This window comes from Syngnathus leptorhynchus, chromosome 3, assembly GCF_054491065.1.
Source record: "Syngnathus leptorhynchus isolate UIUO chromosome 3, UIUO_Slep, whole genome shotgun sequence".
Classification (NCBI taxonomy): domain Eukaryota; kingdom Metazoa; phylum Chordata; class Actinopteri; order Syngnathiformes; family Syngnathidae; genus Syngnathus; species Syngnathus leptorhynchus.
The window spans coordinates 1,184,963-1,202,983 of NC_141197.1; the positions used below are offsets into that span (position 1 = coordinate 1,184,963).

At 48.7% G+C, this 18,021-nt stretch overlaps 3 long non-coding RNA genes across 13 annotated transcripts; 1 reads left to right on the forward strand and 2 right to left on the reverse strand.

Annotated features, from left to right (window-relative positions):
* Positions 1 to 6,490: 6,490 nt before the first annotated feature.
* LOC147058783 (uncharacterized) lies at positions 6,491 to 9,795 on the reverse strand. 2 transcript variants are annotated; one of them, XR_015065758.1, is made up of 2 exons: positions 9,687 to 9,795; positions 6,491 to 9,461 (listed from the first exon to the last, which is right to left on the reverse strand). It is a non-coding gene; the product is annotated as an uncharacterized LOC147058783 (long non-coding RNA). The 2 variants fall into 2 exon arrangements; XR_015065759.1 differs by having other exon boundaries at positions 6,491 to 9,464; positions 9,687 to 9,776.
* Positions 9,796 to 10,035: 240 nt separating this feature from the next.
* LOC147058784 (uncharacterized) lies at positions 10,036 to 15,737 on the forward strand. Of its 6 annotated transcripts, none has more exons than XR_015065658.1 (9): positions 10,036 to 10,220; positions 10,647 to 10,826; positions 10,928 to 11,025; positions 11,162 to 11,248; positions 11,494 to 11,618; positions 11,767 to 12,034; positions 12,358 to 12,447; positions 12,624 to 12,769; positions 12,959 to 15,737. It is a non-coding gene; the product is annotated as an uncharacterized LOC147058784 (long non-coding RNA). The 6 variants fall into 6 exon arrangements; XR_015065655.1 differs by having other exon boundaries at positions 11,767 to 11,830; positions 11,888 to 12,034; positions 12,358 to 12,769; positions 12,959 to 15,736; XR_015065656.1 differs by having other exon boundaries at positions 11,767 to 11,830; positions 11,903 to 12,034; positions 12,358 to 12,769; positions 12,959 to 15,736.
* On the reverse strand, positions 12,661 to 17,996 carry LOC147058785 (uncharacterized). 5 transcript variants are annotated; one of them, XR_015065660.1, is made up of 8 exons: positions 17,681 to 17,895; positions 17,075 to 17,254; positions 16,876 to 16,973; positions 16,653 to 16,739; positions 16,283 to 16,407; positions 15,867 to 16,134; positions 15,241 to 15,534; positions 12,661 to 15,007 (listed from the first exon to the last, which is right to left on the reverse strand). It is a non-coding gene; the product is annotated as an uncharacterized LOC147058785 (long non-coding RNA). The 5 variants fall into 5 exon arrangements; XR_015065661.1 differs by lacking the exon at positions 12,661 to 15,007 and having other exon boundaries at positions 15,060 to 15,534; positions 17,681 to 17,750; positions 17,848 to 17,996; XR_015065663.1 differs by lacking the exon at positions 12,661 to 15,007 and having other exon boundaries at positions 15,060 to 15,534; positions 17,075 to 17,128; positions 17,681 to 17,750; positions 17,848 to 17,995.
* Positions 17,997 to 18,021: the final 25 nt, after the last annotated feature.

Consider the following 18,021-nt stretch of genomic DNA (forward strand, 5'->3'; position numbering starts at 1 on the left):
TGGTGTGGAGCTGGAGTCAGAGGTGGAGCTGAAGTCAGAGACTGGTGTGGAGCTGGAGTCTGAGGTGGAGCTGAAGTCAGGGTTGGAGGTGGAGCTGAAGTCAGAGACTGGTGTGGAGCTGGAGACGGAGCTGAAGGCAGAGGCAGAGCAGCTCTGGAGCTGGAGGCAGAGTTGAAGGCGGAAGTGGGGCTGAAGTCAGAGGCAGAGCTGGAGGCGGAGCTGAAGTCAGAGGCAGAGCTGGAGGCGGTGCTGAAGTCAGAGGTGGAGCTGAAGTCAGAGGCAGAGCTGGTGGTCAAGTCAGAGACTGCTCCATTAAATCATATAGTGTACATTCCTTCCCTGCAACACTAGTGAAGTCTTCATGGTATAGTGGATAGTGATCTGGATTCTCACCCCAGCGACCCGAGTTCAAATCCCGGTGGGACCAAAGAAAATATGTCATCATGGAAAAGGCGTTGGAGGGGGAGCTGGTGTGGAGCTGGAGTTGGAGGCGGAACGGAAGTCAGAGCCGGATCTGGAGCTGGAGGCGGAGCTGAAGTCAGGGGCGGAGCTGAAATCAGAGGCAGATTTGGTGTGGCGCCGGAAACAGAGGCGGAGCTGAAGTCAGTGGCAGAGATAGTGTGGAGCTGGAGTTGGAGGAGGAGTTGTAGTTAGAGGTGGAGCTGAAGTTGAAGTCAGATGCAGAACTGGTGTGGAGCTGGAGTCAGAGGCGGAGCTGGAGTCAGGGTCGGAGGTGGAGATGAAGTTGAAGTCAGATGCAAAGCTGGTGTGGGGCAGGAGTTGGAGGCAGAGCTGGTGTGGAGCTGGAGTCAGAGGTGGAGCTGAAGTCAGAAACTGGTGTGGAGCTGGAGTCAGAGGTGGGGCTGAAGTCAGGGTTGGAGGTGGAGCTGAAGTCAGAGACTGGTGTGGAGCTGGAGACGGAGCTGAAGTTAGAGGCAGAGCAGGTCTGGAGCTGGAGGCAGAGTTGAAGGCGGAAGTGGGGCTGAAGTCAGAGGCAGAGCTGGAGGCGGAGCTGAAGTCAGAGGCAGAGCTGGAGGCGGTGCTGAAGGCAGAGGTGGAGCTGAAGTCAGAGGCAGAGCTGGTGGTGAAGTCAGAGTGTCACCTTTGGAATAAACGACTAAGTGCCACATCTCGAAAAAATGACAAAGTGCCACATCTCGAAAAAATGACAAAGTGTCGCCTCTCTGAAAAAATGACAAAGTACCGCCTCTCTGAAAAAATGGCAAAGTGTCGCCTCTCTGAAAAAATGGCAAAGTGTCACCTCTCTGAAAAAATGGCAAAGTGTTGCCTCTCTGAAAAAATGGCAAAGTGCCACCTCTGCGAAAAAATGACAAAGTGTCAACTGCGAAAAAATGACAAAGTGTCAACTGCGAATGGTGTCCATCCAAGGAAGGAGCGTGAGGGCCGGCTCCTTAAACACAGGCCGAGTATCGCCCCGGACGGGCCGTCTTCTCCCGGCGCCCGCCCGCATACGCCCCCCCATCCCCGGTCGTCCGTCTGCTCCCGGCGGGCCTCCGAGTACCCCCTCACCCAACCCACGGCACTCACTCCGGTTGGTCCAGCGATAGCCGGCGTCCTACGCCCCGGTGCGCGGAGCCGTACGATACTGCTCCATGATGACTGTGGGGCATCCCACTCCCGGTAAACGATATAGCATGTTTGAGAAGAGCCTGGTGCTAAATGACTTGCATACGACCTGATTCAGGGTCAGGGTCTCGTAAGTAGCACAGCAGATACATCGCTGCGATCTATTGAGAGTCAGCCCTCGATCCAACCTTTTGTCGGCCGGTGTCACCTCCGGGGGCCGGTTTGGCATCCCTCCCGCCGGGGTAGGCTGCTACCAGGGGAGTCGTCCGACTCTGAAGAATATCCGCCGCGGCGGAAGACAGCGGTCACCTCCAGCACTTCCATACATCCAGCCACGGAGGTCGCTCTTCTACACTTCCAGCCACGGAGGTGGCTCTTCCATAGCTCCAGCCAGGGTGGTTGCTCTTCCATACTTCAATAGCTCCAGCCACGGAGGTGGCTGGCCGGTACTTCCATACTTGCAGCCACGGCGCTGGCGAAAATGTGCGAAAAGCCCATTCATTTACAACGGTGTGTCCGCAAGGCGGCGACATTTCCCCGTTACCGCTGGCTGCGTCGGCGGGAGATGATCCGAGCGCATCCGAGCGCCTGGAACTCTGCGCCGGCGTGGTCGAGCGGCTGGCCTCGGTAGTTGAGGTACCAGGGGTGGCCTGGGGACCTCCAGGCGGGGCTTGTGAGAGAGTGAAGCAGAGCGGCTGGAACTCTGGGCCGGCGTGGTTGAGCAGCATGCCTGCAGAGGTGGCTCTTCCATAGCTCCAGCCACGGAGGTGGCTCTTCCATACTTCCATAGCTCCAGCCACGGGGGTGGCACTTCCATAGCTCCAGCCACGGTGGTGGCTCTTCCATACTTCCATAGCTCCAGCCACGGAGGTGGCACTTCCACACTTCCATAGCTCCAGGCACGGAGGTGGCACTTCCATAGCCCCAGCCACGGTGGTGGCTCTTCCATACTTCCATAGCTCCAGCCACGGAGGTGGCACTTCCACACTTCCATAGCTCCAGCCACGGAGGTGGCACTTCCATAGCTCCAGCCAGGGTGGTTGCTCTTCCATACTTCCATAGCTCCAGCCACGGTGGTGGCTCTTCCATACTTCCATAGCTCCAGCCACGGAGGTGGCACTTCCACACTTCCATAGCTCCAGCCACGGAGGTGGCACTTCCATAGCTCCAGCCACGGTGGTGGCTCTTCCATACTTCCATAGCTCCAGCCACGGAGGTGGCCCTTCCACACTTCCATAGCTCCAGCCACGGAGGTGGCTGCACTTCCATAGCTCCAGCCACGGAGGTGGCACTTCCATACTTCCATAGCTCCAGCCACAGAGGTGGCTGCACTTCCATAGCTCCAGCCACGGTGGTGGCTCTTCCACACTTCCATAGCTCCAGCCACTGAGGTGGCTGCACTTCCATAGCTCCAGCCACGGTTGTTACTCTTCCATACTTCCATACCTCCAGCCACGGAGGTGGCACTTACACACTTCCATAGCTCCAGCCGGGGAGGTGGCACTTCCAGCCACGGAGGTGGCACTTGCACACTTCCAGCCACGGAGGTGGCTGGCATTTGCACACTTTTAGCCACGGAACATGCTGGCACTTCCACGCTTCCAGCCACGGAGCATGCTGGCACTTCCAAACTTCCAGCCACGGAGCATGCTGGCACTTGCACACTTCCAGCCACGGAGGTGGCTGGCACTTGCACACTTCCAGCCATGGAGCATGCTGGCACATCCACACTTCCAGCCACGGAGCATGCTGGCACTTCCACACTTCCAGCCACGGAGCATGCTGGCACTTGCACACTTCCAGCCACGGAGGTGGCTGGCACTTGCACACTTCCAGCCACGGAGCATGCTGTTTTCGTCATTCGAGGCCGGCTGCAGAACCGGCGCGGGTCGGACGCACAAGCCCGGCAGAGCCGTGGGAACTTAGAAAATATTCCCCAAGTTGGTGGGGACTTCCAGGCGAAGACTGACATTTTTCATCATCCGGGTTCGACCCGGGAACCGGCGTTGGACGGACGCCGTAGCCACGCAGAGCCGGTGGCACTTAGAAACTTTTCGCCAAGTTGGCTGTGAGCTCCAGGCGGAGACCGACATTTTTCGGCATTCAGGGCCGGCTGCGGGGCCGGCTGCGGAACCGGCGCGGGTCGGACGCACAAGCCCGGCAGAGCCGTAGGCACTTAGAAAATATTCGCCAAGTTGGCTGTGAGGTCCAGGCGGAGACCGACATTTTTCGTCATCCAGGTTCGACCCGGGAACCGCCGTTGGGCAGAAGCCATAGCCACGCAGAGCCGGTGGAACTTAGAAAATATTCGCCAAGTTGGTGGGGACTTCCAGGCGAAGACCGACATTTTTCATCATCCGGGTTCGACCCGGGAACCGGCGTTGGACGGACGCCGTAGCCACGCAGAGCCGGTGGCACTTAGAAACTTTTCGCCAAGTTGGCTGTGAGCTCCAGGCGGAGACCGACATTTTTCGGCATTCGGGGCCGGCTGCGCAACCGGCGCGGGTCAGACGCACAAGCCCGGCAGAGCCGTGGGCACTTAGAAAATATTCGCCAAGTTGGCTGTGAGCTCCAGGCGGAGACCGACATTTTTCGTCATCCGGGTTCGACCCGGGAACCGGCGTTGGGCAGAAGCCGTAGCCACGCAGAGCCGGTGGCACTTAGAAAATATTCGCCAAGTTGGTGGGGACTTCCAGGCGAAGACCGACATTTTTCATCATCCAGGTTCGACCCGGGAACCGGCGTTGGACGGACGCCGTAGCCACGCAGAGCCGGTGGCACTTAGAAACTTTTCGTCAAGTTGGCTGTGAGCTCCAGGCGGAGACCGTTCGTTTTCGTCATTCGAGGCCGGCTGCAGAACCGGCGCGGGTCGGACGCACAAGCCCGGCAGAGCCGTGGGCACTTAGAAAATATTCGCCAAGTTGGTGGGAACTTCCAGGCGAAGACCGACATTTTTCATCATCTGGGTTCGACCCGGGAACCGGCGTTGGACGGACGCCGTAGCCACGCAGAGCTGGTGGCACTTAGAAACTTTTCGCCAAGTTGGCTGTGAACTCAAGGCGGAGACCGACATTTTTCGTCATTCGAGGCCGGCTGCAGAACCGGCGCAGGTCGGAGGCACAAGCCCGGCAGAGCCGTGGGCACTTAGAAAATATTCGCCAAGTTGGTGGGGACTTCCAGTCGAAGACCGACATTTTTCATCATCCAGGTTCGACCCGGGAACCGGCGTTGGACGGACGCCGTAGCCATGCAGAGACGGTGGCACTTAGAAAATAATCGCCAAGTTGGCTGTGAGCTCCAGGCGGAGACCGACATTTTTCGTCATCCGGGTTTGACCCGGGAACCGGCGTTGGGCAGACGCCGTAGCCACGCAGAGCCGGTGGCACTTAGAAACTTTTCGCCAAGTTGGCTGTGAGCTCCAGGCCTGTGTTTAAGGAGGCGGCCGTCCTCCACTTGGTCTGTGTTTAGGGCGAAACTTGGTCTGTGTTTAAGGAGCCGGCCCTCACCCTCCTTCCTTGGATGGACAAAGTTCGCAGTTGACACTTGGTCATTTTTCGGCCTGTGTTTAAGGAGGCGGCCGTCCTCCACCTTGTCTGTGTTTAGAGCGAAACTTGGTCTGTGTTTAAGGAGCCGGCCCTCACGCTCCTTCCTTGGATGGACAAAGTTCGCAGTTGACACTCTGTCATTTTTCGGCCCGTGTTTAAGGAGGCGGGCGTTACGCTCCATCCTTGGATGGACAAAGTTTGCAGTTGACACTTGGTCATTTTTCGGCCTGTGTTTAAGGAGGCGGCCGTCCTCCACTTCCTTGCATGCACCACATTCGCAAACTATAATTTCGTTTCTTCGCAGAGGTCTTCGCGCACCGGGAACGCACGCTCGCGCGGCGGCCGCGCCGCCTGATTGCGACCCGCAGTGGGAAGGAACCGTCCGCCCGACGTCAGCAAGCCGAGGCCGATGGGGGCCCTACCAAGACGAGTCATGAGTGCCAGTCGGTCAGTTAAGTGAGGGGGTACTCGGAGGCCTGCCGGGAGCAGACGGGCGACCGGGGATGGGGGGCGTACGCGGGCGGGCGCCGGGAGAAGACGGCCCGTCCGGGGCGAAACTCGGCCTGTGTTTAAGGAGCCGGCCCTCACGCTCCTTCCTTGGATGGACAACATTCGCAGTTGACACTTGGTCATTTTTCGGCCCGTGTTTAAGGAGGCGGCCGTCACGCTCCAACCTTGGATGTACAACATTTGCAGTTGACACTTGGTCATTTTTCGGCCCGTGTTTAAGGAGGCGGCCGTCACGCTCCATCCTTGGATGCACCCCATTTGCAGTTGACACTTGGTCATTTTTTCAGCCCGTGTTTAAGGAGGCGGTCGTCACGCTCCATCCTTGGATGTATAACATTCGCAGTTGACACTTTGTCATTTTTCGGCCTGTGTTTAAGGAGGCGGCCGTCCTCCATGGAGCTTTCCTTGGATGCGGAGCGTTCGCTCTCGGCCTGTGTTTAAGGAGGCGGCCGTCCTCCACAGAGCTTTTCTTGGATGCGGAGCATTCGCTCTCGGCCTGTGTTTAAGGAGGCGGCCGTCCTCCACGGAGCTTTCCTTGGATGTGGAGCATTCGCTCTCGGCCTGTGTTTAAGGAGGCGGCCGTCCTCCACTTCCTTGGAGGCACCACATTCGCAGGTGACACTTTGTCATTTTTTCGCAGAGGTGGCACTCTGTCATTTTTTCGGAGAGGTGGCATTTTGTTATTTTTTCGGAGAGGCAACACTTTGCCATTTTTACCGAGAGGCGACACTGTCATTTTTTCGAGATGTGGCACTTTGTCATTTTTTCGAGATGTGGCACTTTGTCATTTTTTCGAGATGTGGCACTTTGTCATTTTTTCAAAAGGTGACAGTGGTTTTTTCAAGAGGTGACAGTCATTTTTTCGAGAGGTGGCACTTAGTCACTTTTTCGCCAAAGTGACACTTTGCCAATTTTTCGAAGTGCCCACCTCCAGCGCGTGCCACGGCGCTTTCCAGGTCGCTATCAAACATTCGGGCTGTCGAGGACGGGGTTTTCACCGCCGTAGAGGAGACCAGCCCCATCTCCTCCATACTCGTTCTGGTGGTGTTTTGGAAAACGGGGGGAAATTCGATGAGTACACTGACTAGTGGGACCATTTTATTGTACTCTGGCGCACCTTAAGACCAAAAAATGTACTGCACCCCATCCCCTGGTATCTCGAGTAGAACTTAGAAAAATTGGGAGAGAGGCTGATTTTGCGCTATTTGAGGTTGACCGCCGAACCGGCGTTGGGCGGACGCCATAGCCACGCAGAGCCGGTGGCACTTAGAAAATATTCGCCGAGTTGGCGGGGACCTCCAGGCGGAGACCGTTATTTTTTGTCATTCGAGGCCGGCTGCAGAACCGGCGCTGGGCGGACGCCTTAGCCACGCAGAGCCGGTGGCACTTAGAAAATATTCGCCGAGTTGGCTGGGAGCTCCGGGCGGAGACAGACATTTTTGGTCATCCGGGTTCGACCCGGGAACCGGCGTTGGGCAGACGCCATAGCCACGCAGGGCCGGTGGCACTTAGAAAATATTCGCCGAGTTGGCGGGGACCTCCAGGCGGAGACCGTTATTTTTTGTCATTCGAGGTCGGCTGCAGAACCGGCGCTGGGCGGACGCCCTAGCCACGCAGAGCCGGTGGCACTTAGAAAATATTCGCCGAGTTGGCTGGGCGCTCCGGGCGGAAACCGACATTTTTCGTCATCCGGGTTCGACCCGGGAACCGGCGTTGGGCGGACGCCATAGCCACGCATAGCCGGTGGCACTTAGAAAATATTCGCCGTGTTGGCTGGGAGCTCCGGGCGGAGACAGAGTTTTCGTCATCCGGGTTCGACCCGGGAACTGGCATTGGGCGGACGCCATAGCCACGCAGAGCCGGTGGCACTTAGAAAATATTCGCCAAAAGTTTGTCATGACCTCCAGACGGAGACCGGCAGTTTTCGCCATTCGGGGCCGACAGGGGAACCAGCGCGGAGCGGACACATTTGCTCGGAAGAGCCGGTGGCACTTAGAAAATATTATGTGTCTCGTGAGCTCCAGGGGCAGACCGACATGTTTCGTCATGCGTGGCCGACAGGGGAACCAGCGCGGAAAGGACTTTTGTTGCGCTGGCATGGCTGTGAGGGGTCCGCCCCCATACTCGTTCTGATTGTGTTTTGGAAAACAGGGGTAAAGTTAATGAGTACACTAACTATGGGGACCAACACATTGTACTCTGGCGCACCTAAAGACCAAAGTTGGTACTGCACCCCTGTGACTGGTGGCCGAGTTGGCTGGGAGCTCCGGGCGGAGACCGACATTTTTCGTCATCCGGGTTCGACCCGGGAACCGGCGTTGGGCGGACGCCATAGCCACGCAGAGCCGGTGGCACTTAGAAAATATTCGCCGAGTTGGCGGGGACCTCCAGGCGGAGACCGTTATTTTTCGTCATTCGAGGCCGGCTGCAGAACCGGCGCTGGTCGGACGCCGAAGCTCGGCAGGGCCGGTGGCACTTAGAGACCTATTCTGAATTACACCTAACACAACTTTAGATCTATTGAATGAATAAATGAATGAAGTCGTTTAAATAATGATTTTGGTTAAATACTAGGTATATACAGAAATACTACAGCACAAAATGGGCAGAGTTTACTTATATGAAAAGGAGTGGGAAGAGGATTTATTGAATTTATTTAATCTATTTTAATTCCCAGGAAAATTTGGATTTGCTCTAAATCCTGATTTAACCAAAGGATGGTGCCAAATTTTCACATACGTCTTAATAGAACATATTAAACACTTAGTTAAGTTGATAGAAGTTGTTAATAAGAGCGAGTGGAGTAACATGAAACCTTGTTTGAAAAGGAGTGGGAAGACCTATTTAATTTATTTAATGGGAAAAAGTAAGACTTATTTAGCTTATTTAATCTATTTTTATTCCCAGGCAAAATTGGATGTGCTGCAATTCAAAATTTCACCACATGATGGTGCCAAATCTTGACTATAGTTCTGATAGGACGTACTAAACGCTTAGTTAAATTGATAGAAGTTGGTCATATGAGCGAGTGGAGTAACGAGATCTATTCTGAATTACACATAGCGCACACAACTTTGGATCTTTTGAATGAGACCTGAGGACGTATTAAACGCTTAGTTAAATTGATAGAAGTTGATAAGAGCGAGTAGAGTAACACGAGATATGTTCTGAATTACACATAGGTACACACAACTTTGGATCTTTTGAATGGATGAATATTTGATAATGATAATTTAAATTATGACGTATAAATACTAGGTATAAACAGAAAATCTACTACACAAAATAGACAGAGTTTACTTGTTTGAAAAGGAGTGGGAAAAATACTTATTTAATTTATTTTGACATGAGATTTGTTGTGAATTACACAACACAACTTTGGATCGTTTGAATAAATAAATGAATGAGTAAAGTCATTTAAATTTTGATTTTGTATAAATACTAGGCATAGGCGCAAAAACTACTACACAAAAAGGGCAGGCTTTACTTGTTTGAAAAGGAATGGGAAGACGACCTACTTAATTTATTTAATGGGAACAAGTAAGACTTATTTAATTTATTTCATCTATTTTTGTTCTCAGGCAAATTTGGATTTGCTACCATTCCATATTAATGAGAAGGACACTAGGAGTTAATTGCAAGTTGCAATACTGTTGGTGGATCAAACACGGCTGTCTGCAGCCAGTGGAAGTTTTAATAGGAGGTGTTTAACATAAATAGAGGAAGAAAGGGGTACTCACTTGAGAAATCTTCGCCAATGTCCAACCATTGTGGCTCCTGGTGAATGATGCGAGCCTCCAACTGATTTGTATTTTTATTCTTCTTACAGTGGAAAACACAGCCAACAAACACCGTGGAATGTAAAGGAATAAAATAGAAGATTAGCATTTAGCCTGACCCAACATTCACAGATACAACTACGTTTCAGCTAGGGTTAGCTACACAGCTACACATTGCTATTGCTATGTGAACGCTAGCTACATCGACAAGTTTAGTCAAACTACAAAAAAGTAAATCTCTTTAAACACAATGAGTCGTATTTACCGTGTACGCTCTAGACGTTCCAGTTATAAGCAGAAAATAAAGATATTTCGGGCATTAGTGGCAGGCAGCAGACGCCGAATTCGACGTAACCCACCCCCCCCCTACCGCGCGCCCACGGATTTGAATCTAGGCGGAAGTTCCGCCTAGTGACGTAATTTCCGCGGCACGTGACTGGGGACGTAATATTATCTAAAAGGGTAAATTAGAGTTAAATAAAGTTCTTTTTTAAACAACGCAATCATTTACAGCCGTTGACCAGGAAAAATTGTCAAAATTTGGGCATTTGTGGCTGGCAGCAGACGCCGAATTCGACGTCTCGCGATGACGTCACCCAGCCCCACCTTTTTCTCCAAATGAACCCAAAATGGTACCGTTCGTTTGTGCTTTGTTTGTGCTGGTTTGTGCAGCAAAAATTTTCGTTTGTGCTGCTTGTTTTTTTTAGTTATTACACATTTAATTTATAGCGATGATGTCACCGTATGTCGTCGCGAATGTCAATCTCTTTGAATGCTCCCGATGCAAGACGAATACAAGGTAAATATGTTCTTAGCCTTTTTTTTTCTTTTTAGCTTACAGAAAACTTTCACTGCGGGAAATGGCTTTTAGTGATTTTAGTGTTATCGTGCTCATTGATTAATTTTCTTGTTATCAATAAGCCTATATGATAATTTATTTCAATTACATCTGACGTGAAAAAGGTTCACCGCAACCTAAATTACCTGGTGAGTCTATGTCTGTTCCAAAACATTAATTAATGCAACAATTAATACATGTATGTGAAGTTGATGACAGCGAGAAAAATAAACTTGAAAACGTGAAAAAATAACTTTATTTTTCAAAGGGAACCTTATCAACACTTTTTTTTTCAACAAATCAAACAATGCATCACTGCACTGTGTAGAACACAGCATGTGGGAAGATCTTAGTATTTACTGATGCTGCTTTCACTCCACTTCCCAGGTCATTATAGATCTCCCAGGCATATGCAGTCCTCCTGCAGTATGCCACATAATGCCCAAGAGAATCCTGGGTCGGTCCTGGTTCAAAGCCAATGACTGCTCTCAAAGTAAAAGTATTTTCTTTTAGCTCCAGACTGGAGGGAAATTCAAGTAAGGTAACTTCCTTGCAACTGCTACCAAGGTCAGTGTCAAACCACACAGACTCTCCCAGTTTGTAGCTGTGAGTAACATTACCTGAACACACAACCTTGCCTGTACTGTTGTCCTGTGTTTTGAATGAAGACGGACACTGGGAAGGATTTTCAATTGGCCTGAGGCAGAGAGAGTCCGAAAGGCTGAGTTCCTTTTCAGCAGCAGTCTGAAGATGAGCCATGCCGCAGGTCTGCAGGACAGCAATGTTTACACAAACAAGTGAAACTTGCCTTATTACTTGTTGGCCTAATTTGCAGTACTGTGAGGAGCATTGTCTTATCAAATAAACACTTGGGATATTCCTCATTGCGCTCTCAATTACAGTGGAGACGTGGCATTGTGCATCAGTTTGGAGAGCACCAGAGGTCAGGAGGACAGGTTTGAATATTTCTCCCAGCAGTTCTGCCCTCAGTGAGTATACCTGTGGGTTCACACCCTGTGTTGTGATGGTTTTCACCAGGTGGAGGAATTGGTTCCCACGTTCATAGTTCAGAACAGTCTTTTCAAATATAGAACTTTCACAGAAAGAACAGCATAAGCATTGACAGACAGCATCAAATGCACAAGTATTGAGCACAGACACTTTTGATGTGCGAAGTTTAACAGGCTGTTGATGGTTCCCGTTTTTCAACAATGGTACCTTGACTTTTTTCCAGCCCACTTGTGTATCAATATGCAGCCATTCAGGACAAGGAGAGAGATATGAAGTTGTCTTTCTTTTTTTCGGTGGGACCGCTAAACCTCTCCAGTTTTCAACTGCATTGTCATCCATTGGAAGACTGTGAGTAGATGCATCTGGCTCCCCTCCAGTATGAGATTTTTTTTCCCTTTTGTTTACTACTTCAGTTTGAGAAGTAGTGCAGACATTGTCAGGCTCTTTGACAGTCGTGGCATCACACGCATCTTTTTCACTTTTTTGTTTTGCACAGCAAATCCGCATGTTTCACTCAATGAAGGAAAGATGACGAGCAACAAACCGGTCCACACGAATGGGTAGGCTTTCATGCTTGAAAAGGCCTTTTTTTATGTTTTTGAACTCTGCTTCAACAGCCGCGGAACTTGCAGTGATGCTGGTGCTTTTAAAGAGAGAGACCATTATTGCTGTCCAGAGTGGCAAGTAACTTCCAAGTCTTGTTATGTGGGGAATGATCTCAGGGAGGAAGTGGATGTTGTCCCGATCCCCATCAGCCATGGCAAGTGACCTGCTCTCCTCACATATTTCTGTCACCCACTGTCGGACATTAGTCTGGATGTGCTGATTTAATGCATCACCTGGTTCTTGTCCCTCAACGTCCTCATTCTCGACAAATTCTTCTGCAATTTGCGCTCTCAAGTATTTCTTGGACTTTTCTGATGGGATAGGGGCTCCAGAATTGTCATTACCCTCTGTCTCACTCAGTGCCACAATGGTGATAGTACGAAGAAGTTCTTTTGCATGTTGCAAACATTGTGACTTAAGAAGCTGTGCTATTGACCTGACAAAGAAATCCTTAGCACGAGGTATTTTGTTTTTCAGGCAGTCCCATCGGCAGATCATCTTAATACAGTGTGCTACATCTACCCTGACAAAACATGGGGGTAGATGTCCAGGTTGATTCCCACATGAAATGGTAAAGCACTCATTGATGTAGCTCTTCAGGTCAGGATGAGGGGTAAAAGCTTTGACGAGAGCTCCAAGAATCGCCAGAGAAAAGTCACTCACTGCTTCTTTAGGAACAGATGCACCTGCATGGATCCACTCCTTCAGCCACTGTGTGATAGCATTAACATCATGCTTCTCTGACAGCATCTGCACAACTGGGACACTGGAACTGGTATGCCCTGTCATAACACCCTGATACAGCGGACTTTGACTTTGATGTGGCCAGACGTGCCATTCGGTCTCATCAGTTTTTTAACTATTGAGCCAGTTGCATCAACACATAATATTGGGTGAGATTTCTTTAAGCTCTTGTACACATGCATTTGTGTTTGACTCCAATGGTGACAGAAAAACTTGTCAAGTCCAATGTTTTTGATGCTGTCACTGTGAGGTGAACTATATTTCAACATCTGCAATGAGAAAATTGGATTTTTGTCACCTAATGCCAAATCATTTTTCTCTTGCTTTGCCTTGCGCAGGGTGGCCAAATTTGGCAGGTGGCTTGGCTCAGAGTCTCCGAAGTCCATCAGTTTATTTGCCTGTGATGCTCGCCATACATGTGGTTCAATCCTGCCCTCACAAAGTTCCTTGGCTACCTGCTCACGCAACTGTCCAGATAGAAACCGCTTTGAGCTACCAGTGTGAAGGGAGTCATTACGGTTCTTAATGAAACAGTTCAATATTATTGGGCTGTTAATTTCTGGCTCTCCGCCACAATTAATGTTGAGAAGGCCATGACACTCCTTGCAGTATCCTCTGATTTCAATATAATTATTTGAGACCGATGGATAGACCTTGGCTCTTTTAAAAACAAATGTGCAAGGAATTTTGACTGTTTTCCAGATGTGTTCATTTATGATGTGGGTCTAGGTGCCAGGCTTGAAAATGGTATAGTTTCTTTTTTTGGGTTCGACGGTTCTTATCTTTGTATTCAGCCTTTTTCGGAATAAATTCCATCCACTTGTCAAAAGGAATATGAAGCTGAAATGGCAGTTCAGGACCTGATTCCGAGCTTGCTTCACTGCTAGTTTCAGGATCAGGTTCATCATGACTGAATCCCAGAGCTGACCAGATATTGTGTCGGTTTGTTTTTACAAAGGTGTACAGAGCCTTTGCAGACATCTTTTCCAACTGGTCACTCAGATCTGTCCACACAGTAGCGCTTGGAGTGGCTATGTTGGCATTTTCAAATATGGCCTCTTTTGATGAGCAGAGAACTGTAACAATTAAATCATTGTCTACTGCTGGTTGTTTTGGCATCTAGTTGAAGGACAAATAAATATAATCAGGATTCATTGCTTGAATAATTAAAATTACACATGCGCGTTAATTATAATTGCTATGCATGGATGGAAAAATGATATAAAGGGAAATTTATTTTGACATCAAAAATAAAGGGAAATGTGCTTTCAGCGGTTTGCAAACATATTTTTTAAGGTTGTGTGAAACATAATCATATCAATATAATATCTAGTGTTGGAGTGCTTGTGTGGATTGGTGGGGGGTGAGGAATGTGCAGGCACACTGCATGAACTTGTTTTCTGCGAAGTGTAGCAAAACAGGCCCAGACGAGGAGTACCGGACGATAACACCTCAAGGTCGGTGAGGAACGAGAACAAAGAACAACACCACGTCCAGGTGGTCGGGCTTTGAGAGGAAAATCCCCAACTCCTGACCACAGTGATGACACCTCGACGGGGAGGAGATGACCATCGACCAATCATCACACAATATTTTGCATGCTTTAATATTCATATTGTGTTTCTTTAAAACTGGGCAACCCGGAAGAATGTGTCGTCTTTTGGTGGTCACAAAAACGCACGAGTTTTAGTGTGAGGGACCCGGGACCCAGGCCTGTATTAGTGCGCTTTGTTAGGAATAAACAATTGGTAAATTTGGTCTGATTGATCTATTGGTCTTCTCTTTGACAGAACGAACTCGCAAAATTGTTAGGTGCGCCAGTGTGTGGATTGGGACATAGAAACTTGTGTTAAATGTTGATCGCAATTTGGAGTCAGATCAATAGCTAAAAATCCGTATCCTAACAATTTCTTGGTGACCCTGACGTGATGTCAAGAGAAGGGTAATTGGCAACTCGTGGTCTGTATCCAGGACACCGGACAGCGTCTGGGACGCTGTCTCTCGGTCGGCGAACCGTTTGGAATAAAGTGCACAACGTTGAGCTGGTACAACGTCTCTTCAACCCTGAGCGCTCGTCACTGATAAGGTAAGCAGAATACCTGTTACTATAAGTCAAAATTCTGCAAATTGAAAGAGGAAATTTAAGAGGAGACTGTTGTTCAGATCAAATAAAGTGTGCAAGAGATACATACAGTGAATAAGTTTGGAACTTACGTGTGTGACGTGTACGGTAAAGTCAGGGACTTGCGCGTATTACGGATAGGTCCGGGACCTAGCTTCGTCGTGGTGGACAAGGGTACGTTGACGAGCGTATTCAAATAGCCAGGTTTTTTGAGATCCTGGGAGAAGTGAAGCCTCCCAAAAACATCCGGTGGTAACAGTTCCTCCTGTGAGAGATCAGACCGCTAAATAATCCAAAATGAATCAAATTAGGGGGAGTGTGTGTGTGTGTGTGTGTGTGTGTGTGTGTGTGTGTGTGTGTGTGTGTGTGTGTGTGTGTGAGATGAGAGGAGTGCGTGTGCTGAGAGGAATGAATGGAGTGAGATTGAAAGAATGTATGCAATGTGGTAGCGGGTTAGGGTCATATCTTCCTGTATCAGGGTGTTATGACAGGGCATACCAGTTCCAGTGTCCCAGTTGTGCAGATGCTGTCAGAGAAGCATGATGTTAATGCTATCACACAGTGGCTGAAGGAATGGATCCATGCAGGTGCATCTGTTCCTAAAGAAGCAGTGAGTGACTTTTCTCTGGCGATTCTTGGAGCTCTCGTCAAAGCTTTTACCCCTCATCCTGACCTGAAGAGCTACATCAATGAGTGCTTTAACATTTCATGTGGGAATCAACCTGGACATCTACCCCCATGTTTTGTCAGGGTAGATGTAGCACACTGTATTAAGATGATCTGCCGATGGGACTGCCTGAAAAACAAAATACCTCGTGTTAAGGATTTCTTTGTCAGGTCAATAGCACAGCTTCTTAAGTCACAATGTTTGCAACATGCAAAAGTTGTTGAAGAACTTCTTCGTACTATCACCATTGTGGCACTGAGTGAGACAGAGGGTAATGACAATTCTGGAGCCCCTATCCCATCAGAAAAGTCCAAGAAATACTTGAGAGCGCAAATTGCAGAAGAATTTGTCGAGAATGAGGACGTTGAGGGACAAGAATCAGGTGATGCATTAAATCAGCACATCCAGACTAATGTCCGACAGTGGGTGACAGAAATATGTGAGGAGAGCAGGTCACTTGCCATGGCTGATGGGGATCGGGACAACATCCACTTCCTCCCTGAGATCGTTCCCCACATAACAAGACTTGGAAGTTACTTGCCACTCTGGACAGCAATAATGGTCCCTCTCTTTAAAAGCACCAGCATCACTGCAAGTTCCGCGGCTGTTGAAGCAGAGTTCAAAAACATAAAAAAAGGCCTTTTCAAGCATGAAAGCCTACCCATTCGTGTGGACCGGTTTGTTGCTCGTCATCTTTCCTTCATTGAGGGAAACATGCGGATTTGCTGTGCAAAACAAAAAAGTGAAAAAGATGCGTGTGATGCCACGACTGTCAAAGAGCCTGACAATGTCTGCACTACTTCTCAAACTGAAGTAGTAAACAAAAGGGAAAAAAAATCTCATACTGGAGGGGAGCCAGATGCATCTACTCACAGTCTTCCAATGGATGACAATGCAGTTGAAAACTGGAGAGGTTTAGCGGTCCCACCGAAAAAAAGAAAGACAACTTCATATCTCTCTCCTTGTCCTGAATGGCTGCATATTGATACACAAGTGGGCTGGAAAAAAGTCAAGGTACCATTGTTGAAAAACGGGAACCATCAACAGCCTGTTAAACTTCGCACATCAAAAGTGTCTGTGCTCAATATTTGTGCATTTGATGCTGTCTGTCAATGCTTATGCTGTTCTTTCTGTGAAAGTTCTATATTTGAAAAGACTGTTCTGAACTATGAACGTGGGAACCAATTCCTCCACCTGGTGAAAACCATCACAACACAGGATGTGAACCCACAGGTATACTCACTGAGGGCAGAACTGCTGGGAGAAATATTCAAACCTGTCCTCCTGACCTCTGGTGCTCTCCAAACTGATGCACAATGCCACGTCTCCACTGTAATTGAGAGCGCAATGAGGAATATCCCAAGTGTTTATTTGATAAGACAATGCTCCTCACAGTACTGCAAATTAGGCCAACAAGTAATAAGGCAAGTTTCACTTGTTTGTGTAAACATTGCTGTCCTGCAGACCTGCGGCATGGCTCATCTTCAGACTGCTGCTGAAAAGGAACTCAGCCTTTCGGACTCTCTCTGCCTCAGGCCAATTGAAAATCCTTCCCAGTGTCCATCTTCATTCAAAACACAGGACAACAGTACAGGCAAGGTTGTGTGTTCAGGTAATGTTACTCACAGCTACAAACTGGGAGAGTCTGTGTGGTTTGACACTGACCTTGGTAGCAGTTGCAAGGAAGTTACCTTACTTGAATTTCCCTCCAGTCTGGAGCTAAAAGAAAAGACTTTTACTTTGAGAGCAGTCATTGGTTTTGAACCAGGACCGACCCAGGATTCTCTTGGGCATTATGTGGCATACTGCAGGAGGACTGCATATGCCTGGGAGATCTATAATGACCTGGGAAGTGGAGTGAAAGCAGCATCAGTAAATACTAAGATCTTCCCACATGCTGTGTTCTACACAGTGCAGTGATGCATTGTTTGATTTGTTGAAAAAAAAAGTGTTGATAAGGTTCCCTTTGAAAAATAAAGTTATTTTTTCACGTTTTCAAGTGTATTTTTCTCGCTGTCATCAACTTCACATACATGTATTAATTGTTGCATTAATTAATGTTTTGGAACAGATATAGACTCACCAGGTAATTTAGGTTGCGGTGAACCTTTTTCACGTCAGATGTAATTGAAATAAGTTATCATATAGGCTTATTGATAACAAGAAAATTAATCAATGAGCACGATAACACTAAAATCACTAAAAGCCATTTCCCGCAGTGAAAGTTTTCTGTAAGCTAAAAAGAAAAAAAAGGGCTAAGAACATATTTACCTTGTATTCGTCTTGCATCGGGAGCATTCAAAGAGATTGACATTCGCGACGACATACGGTGACATCATCGCTATAAATTAAATGTGTAATAACTAAAAAAAACAAGCGGCACAAACGAAAATTTTTGCTGCACAAACCAGCACAAACAAAGCACAAACGAACGGTACCATTTTGGGTCCATTTGGAGAAAAAGGTGGGGCTGGGTGACGTCATCGCGAGACGTCGAATTCGGCGTCTGCTGCCAGCCACAAATGCCCAAATTTTGACAGTTTTTCCTGGTCAACGGCTGTAAATGATTGCGTTGTTTAAAAAAGAACTTTATTTAACTATAATTTACCCTT